Source organism: Callorhinus ursinus, unplaced genomic scaffold, assembly GCF_003265705.2.
Source record: "Callorhinus ursinus isolate GAN/ISIS: 27379988/994484 unplaced genomic scaffold, GSC_fseal_2.0 scaffold30, whole genome shotgun sequence".
Lineage (NCBI taxonomy): Eukaryota > Metazoa > Chordata > Mammalia > Carnivora > Otariidae > Callorhinus > Callorhinus ursinus.
Genome location: NW_027397092.1, coordinates 15401178 through 15408796, shown reverse-complemented (window position 1 = coordinate 15408796; position 7619 = coordinate 15401178). Strand labels below are relative to the sequence as shown.

General features: G+C 40.8%; 1 protein-coding gene and 1 pseudogene across 6 annotated transcripts in view; one reads left to right on the top strand and one right to left on the bottom strand.

The window, feature by feature from the left end:
- Positions 1-7619, bottom strand: part of CDC42SE2 (CDC42 small effector 2) — a 114595-nt gene that overhangs the window by 67267 nt on the left and 39709 nt on the right. The gene's annotated exons all lie outside the window — the stretch shown is intronic.
- On the top strand, positions 1247-4699 carry LOC112814989 (plakophilin-4 pseudogene; annotated as a pseudogene).

Genomic DNA, 7619 nt, shown 5'->3' with positions numbered 1-7619 from the left:
AAAAAAAAAATGCAGTATTGGGCGCCTGGGTGGCTCAACTGGTTAAGCATCTGCCTTCGGCTCAGGTCATGATCTCAGGGTCCTGGGATCGAGTCCCGCAACAAGCTCCCCACTCAGCAGGGAGTCTCCTTCTCCCTCTTCACCTGCCCCTCCTCCTGCTCATGCTTGCTCATGCTTGCTCTCTCTCAAATAAATAAAATCTTGAAAAAAAATGAAGAGTGGTATAAGTAGGTAGAAGTAACAGTAAGTTCTAGTTTATAGCAATTTTGAAACAAGCAACAAATAAGACTTTAAAATCTGGCCTACAAAGATGTCCAAATAGGAATTTTAAAAACTTGGTTTTTTTTTTTAAGATTTTATTTATTTATATGAGATCATGACCTGAGCTGAAGGCAGATACTTCAATGACTGAACCACCCAGGAGCCCCGGATTTTTAAAAACTCTTAACAGAAGTACTCCAATCCCTTTTATACTTTATTTATAAAGAGTACTAAAGTCTGGCTTCATGCTCAGGGGTGAAAGAGTATCAACGTTCCAATTAATGGTAAGCATTTAGTGAAACATTAGATGCATTAAATTAACACGACAAGATGCTCACTGTAATCACAATGTTCCACAAGTTCTAGACAATGTAATTAGTAAGTGAACCAATATGATATAAAATCTGAAAAGGATAAGCAAAATTTAAAACTATGTTTAATTACAAATAGACTATATTCCCAGAAAAGCTAAGTGAATCAATTGCAAGACTATTAGAAATACTATGTGAATTTGTTAGGTTGGCTGATTAAACTTAACAAAGAATAATCACCTTCCTAATGTTCACAATAAAGAGACGAATTTAAGCAGTACAACACCATGAAGAGGCACTGCAACAGAGGTTTAGCACATAGATATCAGTGCCAAACAGATACAGAGTATAATCTCAACTCTATTACTTCCTAGCTACATAAACCACCATAAAATCACCTAAGGTCTCTAAGTTTTCTCAAGTATAAAAATGAGTCCTTGTCAATGCTGACCGCGGAGGTGACACCATGGGCACAAGGTAGAGGGGCAAGTTAGCTCTCACGGCTGTGGGTGGTGGGAGAGCTAATTCAGGGGAAGGGGAAAATGGGGGAGGGAGGGTCGGGCAGCCCTGCACCCACTTTTTAAATTTTTTCCAGTGCCGCAGCGTCAACCCCTCGGTGCACATGGACCTCACTCCTGGAGTGACAAGAGCCACTGCCTAACCTGGAAGGAGGAATGCCCACTCCTGAGCAGGCCTCACTAGTGGAGGAGGGGCAACCACAGAAAGGAAGCTGCCTCCACTGGCCCAGGCATGAAACCAGACACCACAGCCACCTTCCTAAAGGAGCAGCTCAACTGAGAAGTCATTTCCTTGGAAATCAACAGATGTGCCAAATACTGGTATAAAGGAACCTGGAGGTTCTGACACTGTTCATGCCAACAACGATGCCATCAGGACAGCACTGGCACAAGGGACCCTCTATTCACCAGCACAGACATCTCTCCATGAAAGATCATTGGGTAACTCAAGAAGTCCAACAAAAATGAATTCTTATTCCAAGACTAGATGCCAGTAGAAGCAAGGAGTTTCCACAACAGCTAGAATTTAAGTAAGACAGACAATAGACCACAGCATTCATTCATGGGATCAACTAATAACCATTTGGTGAGAAACTCAAGAGCTGAAGGACAAATACTGGTTCAGCCATCAGTAGCCAATCGGGCCATGAGAAGAGTTAGTTTAGCTCCATCTGGAGCAGTCTTTCTTTTGTTATCAGGAGGCACGTCTCCTTCAGAGGGGTTACAGAAAACTTCTCTGGAGAGTAGATTCGGCTCTGTGTCAGTGAGTGACTCCCAACCACTGAACCCCAGTGCATGTTCCTTCACTCCATTACCTGCTCAGCAGGCAGCCTCACCATAGTCTGCATACAGACTCACTTCCCCCGTAGTTGTACACCGGGCTGGATCAGTCACCTCCCAGAAGACTTCCAATCCCAACTGACCAACCTCTCAGTACCAAACCACTACCGAAGTAGGGTCCCCACTGATCCTGATGGGAGGCACAGACTCAAGTAGCTTCCCATCCCAAGGCCAAGTGGGGTCATTGTCCCCCAAACACTGAGGGATGACCACCGCACCACACACTGTGACCTTCACTGTAAGGGACTGTTCATGACATAGAACAACTTGGACAGCAGCAGTATGCCATTTAGGAAGAGTATGGTTCCACATCGGCCAGACAGCCCGAAAGGCTTAAGAGTTCCTGTGGGAGGCAGTACAACCAGCTTGGGAAAGACCTTCGTTCAGCTCTGTCTCCCAACCTGCTCATCACTCCTATAAAGGAGGGGAAGACCTATTACAGCCCAATGTTATCGCAGACCAAACCACGGAACCGTAGAAATCCAAAGATCATAGGCAGCACTATATTGCCCAGGTACAGGTGTTGGAAACGTACAAAGGATGTCCAGCCAGCAAAGCACCCTTACATACCAAAGAAATAATTATGCTCTGAACACAAGAGCTACCTGCCCGAAGCCCTACAGGCCAATACAGCACCGAGTGCAGGAGTGCAATTATAACAAGCTGCAGCATGCAACACCACATGTGATACTGGCACAAGATCCCCATCAATAGACAGTATTCAGAAAGACCCCAGGGAGTTTGCCTGGTACAACCCCAAGCTGCCTGAAGTCATTCACACGCTGCAGCACCCTTCCCATCAGGTGAGGCAAACGCAGCAGCCTACCTGCAGCACCCATGCTTTGGCAACAACAAAGTACAGATGGAGGTGTATAGGTAAGGAAGAATCAAGCACCCGTTCGACTTTATGGACGACAGTTTTGGAAGTTTGGAGGAATGCTGTGGGGTGCCCTCCGAAACCTTCTTTTTGCAAGTCTACAGATGAAAATAAAATAGCAATAAAAAAAAATGTTGGTAGGATACCTGCCTTGTTCCAACTGATGAGAAAATCTACTGATGCCGAAGTAAGGGAATTTGTTAACAGGAGTTCTTTGGAATTTATCTCCATGTGATGTTATAAAGATGACAATCAATCAAGATACTCTCTCAACCTTAACAAACACTATGAATGTTCCAGTTATTCTAGATGGAACAGCTCTTCTTTTCATCATGATCACAAAATTAAATTTCAGACTTCACTTGTTCTGCCTAATACAACCGGTTGCCAGCTCCACAGGGGAGGAAGTGAAGAAGTACATGCAACCCTGTGAGGTGCTAGTAAACTCACTTTTGCATGGGATCCACACGTGTGGACACACGTGATCACAACACCAAGATTGTGATGAACTGCATTTCCACCCCACGGAACCTGTCCCATCAGTTGCAACTGGAGGCCCCTCAGGCCTGGCTGCTGGGGCTGAATTAACCGGATGCCTTACCAGGAAAAGAATCTCCCAAGAAGGACTTGGAGCCCAGCTGTCAGGGGGCAAAGAAAAAGAGAAGGACACAAGAGGATCAATGGGATGGAGCTGGTCATATCCCAAGACTGCCAAAGTACTCCAAAGGGGCTGAGATGCTGTGGCATCCATCAGTGGTAAAACCGTATCTGATTCTTCTACCAGGAAGTTGCACGCCAGCTACCTTGGAAGGCTCTGCTGGATCTCTCCAGAGCCTCTGTTGGAAACTAGTTTGCAGAGTACATCCAGGTGACCATCCACAAATACAAAGGGCTGCCCATCCTTGTAGGACTTCTGAAAGCAGATAATGATAGATGCTCCATCTGAAGCAACTGCTTTGAGGGATATGGCGCTAGATGTTTGGGACAAAAAGCTCACAGGTAAATACACCATGAGAGACCCGGCCAACCAGCTTCCCAGTAGCACTGGCCCCCATGTACTGTCTGATGAGACCATCTGCTGTGCTCCGCATGAGGTCACCAGCAAAAACATGGAGAACAACAAAGTCCTGGCCAACTCAGGGGGGATAGAGACATAACCAAGGGCAGAGGAGACAGATCATCGCTGCAAGTAGTGAAGGCAGCAGCCCAGGTCTTGAATACAATATGGCAATATGAGGCTCTCCAAACCATTTCTAAAAAGGATGGGTGCAATCAAAACTATTTTGTTATACCTTTATTTTACATTCGAGTGAGACCAATTCAAATTGCATCCTTCTTTGTCTACCACTGACGAACAGATGTCACCCATCATTTGTCAGCAGCATCTCCTCCTCACCAGCACGGTTACGAATCAGAAACCCTCACTCAATACAACAGGACCCAGCCACCTATGCAGTATTACAGTAGCCAAAAGAAAACCAAACAAAGGCTTATACTCTGGCTCCAGCAAATCTTCACCAACTTATATCAGTTCCTATTCCTCACCAGCAAGAAAACAAAACAGCTCCCACATCAACAACCGTATTGTAGTCAAAATGATTCCAACAGTAAGAACTCTGCCATACACAGATGTGTCTGCTGTCTCCTCATAGCTATAAAGATCCTTATTTTCATGAAAGAGTTCACTTCCCAGCTACTACTAATTATTCAACACAGTATGGACTGAAATCAACCACAAATTATATAGACTTATTCCACGAAACAACGTTCTTATAGAGCAGAAGAGTACCCAGGGTTCCCAGACTTATGGGTTGTAGCATCAAAATGCTCAGCAGAACTACTCTATCTAATCTTTTTTTGAATGAGAAGAAAAGCCTGCCTTGCTGATTTGCTGAAATGTCCAAGTATAAAATGTATGAGTAAAGAGCACTTTTTTTTCTTTTTTGAAGAATTAGCAGTGAAATGAGGAAACCTTTGGGAGAAAAGACTTTGACTTTCTAAGCTCTACTTAGGTATCAGATGTAATTACTTCTAGATTCTGTAGTCTGGTAAAGGTGTGGGCAATGCTTATAAAGAAGTTTAAGAAATGGATGAAATGAGATGGGGGATGTGTAGGTAAAATCAAAGGAGAGGAGATTTTTTAAATGTGAATAAAGTTATGTTCTGACAGTTTGGACAGAAAAAGAAATGAAATGAACATCCCTCACGTTTTATTGCTATTACTAAAAAAAACTGTTAAACAGTTAAGATAATGTTGAAAAGTATACAGAGTATGTCATTTAGCAGTTCAACTCATGTAAGGCATTATTATTTGTATTATTAATAACAGAAACCACTTTGTCCCTTAAGTAAAAAAGAGATATTAATACAGTGTGTGCATTATATTAACCTTTCTAAAATCTGAAGAATTCTGAAACCCCAGTATATCTGGCCTCAAGATTCTGAATAAGGCAAACAAACAAACAAATCTGAATATGGGATTGAGGACTGCACATTTTTCTAATGCTTTATTAGGAAAAAATGAATAATAATTTATATATATATATATTTTTTTAAAGATTGCCAATTCCGGGTTCCCCACAATTGTTTTACCAGCTTCAGAGGTAGCAGAGGTTCAGTAGGCGTCTCCACCAAAGAGCTAATCACAAGAAATGATGGATACTCCTTTTCCTCTACAACCCTAACCTTGTTTAGTAAGAGATTTTTAATCTCAGTTAATAATCCTACTATATACTAGTAGGATTATTCACATCATGTCAGCTTATTCCAGTTAACAATAAACTACTTAGCAATGGCATGGACTATGTATTTATCACCTTAACTCTTCTACTTAATACTTGAATCCTTGTAATCAATCAATGAATGGCCTTTTCTGCTGCCTTACAAACCTGATAATGGACTGCATTATCAGAGACTTACTTGCCTAATTCACAGTTCAAGTTTTATTAAGTCCTTTGAGTTATCATTATATAGTTTAGAATAAAAGATGTATCAGTTAAGATGGTTTCATATACATGAAACATGAAATCCAAAGCCAACTGGATTAAACTGAAGTTTTTCCTTTAAATTTTTTATTGTTATGTTAATCACCATATATTACATCATTAGTTTTTGATGTAGTGTTCCATGATTCATTGTTTGTGCATAACACTCAGTGCTCCACGCAGAACGTGCCCTCTTTAATACCCATCACCAGGCTAACCCATCCCCCCACCCCCCTCCCCTCTAGGACCCTCAGAGTCTGTCCCTCAGAGTTCATCGTCTCTCATGGTTCATCTCCCCCCTCCGGTTCCCCCCCCCTTCATTTAATGGCTCATGTAAACTAAATAAAGTCTAGAGGTATACTATCTTCAGGGAAGAATGGACCTAGTGGTCAGGGCATGGTTTTTCTCTGTTCTACTCCTTCAGTGTTTGCTTCTTATTCAACTGGTTTCCTTTTATGGTCAGAAGGTAGCTTCCAGGACTTTAATGAGTACATTTTGATTTCTGTTGAAATTCAGCCAAAAAAAAATAAGTGCCTTTATCCCAGCATTCCTAGCAAATATCCTAAGATCATTCTGATTCATCTAGGTGAGATCACATGCCTGCTGTGACTGCCTTGGGTTAGGGCACATGTTCCATTCTGACAAACTCTTCGTAGTATTTATGAAATAAAGTACATTAAAGTTGACCTTGGTGATTTCAACTTCTAATATTACTGAATGGTATTACTGAATTAAAATCGATATGTTAAGCATATCATATAACTTTCACTACCTTCTTGAAAAGTTATTCCCCCAAACTTTAATAACAACCCAAGGAAAAAAAATTAACTTTCCCTGAATGAAAATCACATATTCAAGGATTCAAATGTATTACAAAATTACCCACAGGCTTTATGATTTTCCTTTTTAACACAACAGAAACCAACACCCTATATTTTCTCAAAGCAAAAGAGGTATATATCCGACTTTTTCAAGATTACAACAGTAGAATTTAAATAGTGAAGAGTACATGATTAGCTTGAGTTAGGAAAAAAAATGTTTTTGTTTCATAGAGCCTTAAAATAGAAGTAACTAAATAATCCATCCTGTAACTCAAGACTCCTCTTATAAGCTACTAGATTCACCATGAAATCTACCCCCCACACACAGACACACAACTAGGTCCTAAGAGCAGATCAAAGATGTACACCTTAGGGAGCCTTTTTGTGAATGTGCATTTCAAAGTCAAATACTAATTATTTCTGAATTACTATGTTTCTTACTTTTTATGTCCCTTATTCCTATAATGAGCAGAGAAAACAGAACATAAACTATCCTGTTTTTATGCCAGAGAAGATAGTGAAATTTATTACACTGAAAGCCAGTACTCAAATATATAGGAAAAGAACTGACATTAACAGTAAAGTCGAAGAAAAACAAAAGACAGAATATAAGCACCATTTTTTTAGAGTAGAACTAACCACCTGAATATGTGTTATACAATAATCATCTTAAAAGCCAAACTTCATTTATAATCCTGCAGGGAAGCAGTGTGGTTAAAGAAAAGGATTTGAATTAAAAGAAAATCTCTGTAGGGGCACCTGGGTGGCTCAGTCAGTTGGTTTTGGCTCACTTCATGAGCTGGGAGTCTACTTAAGATTTCCTCTCTCCCTCTCTGCCCTTCCCCCTTCTCTGAAATAAATAAAACAGGAAAGAAAGAGTGAGAGAGAAAGAAAAAAAAGAAAAGAAAAGAAAAGAAAAAGAAAGAAAGAAAAGAAGAAAATCTCTAATTGTTCAATTCTGTAGATTGGTTTTTCAAATACTCAACTGTTCAAACAATTCAATTCAG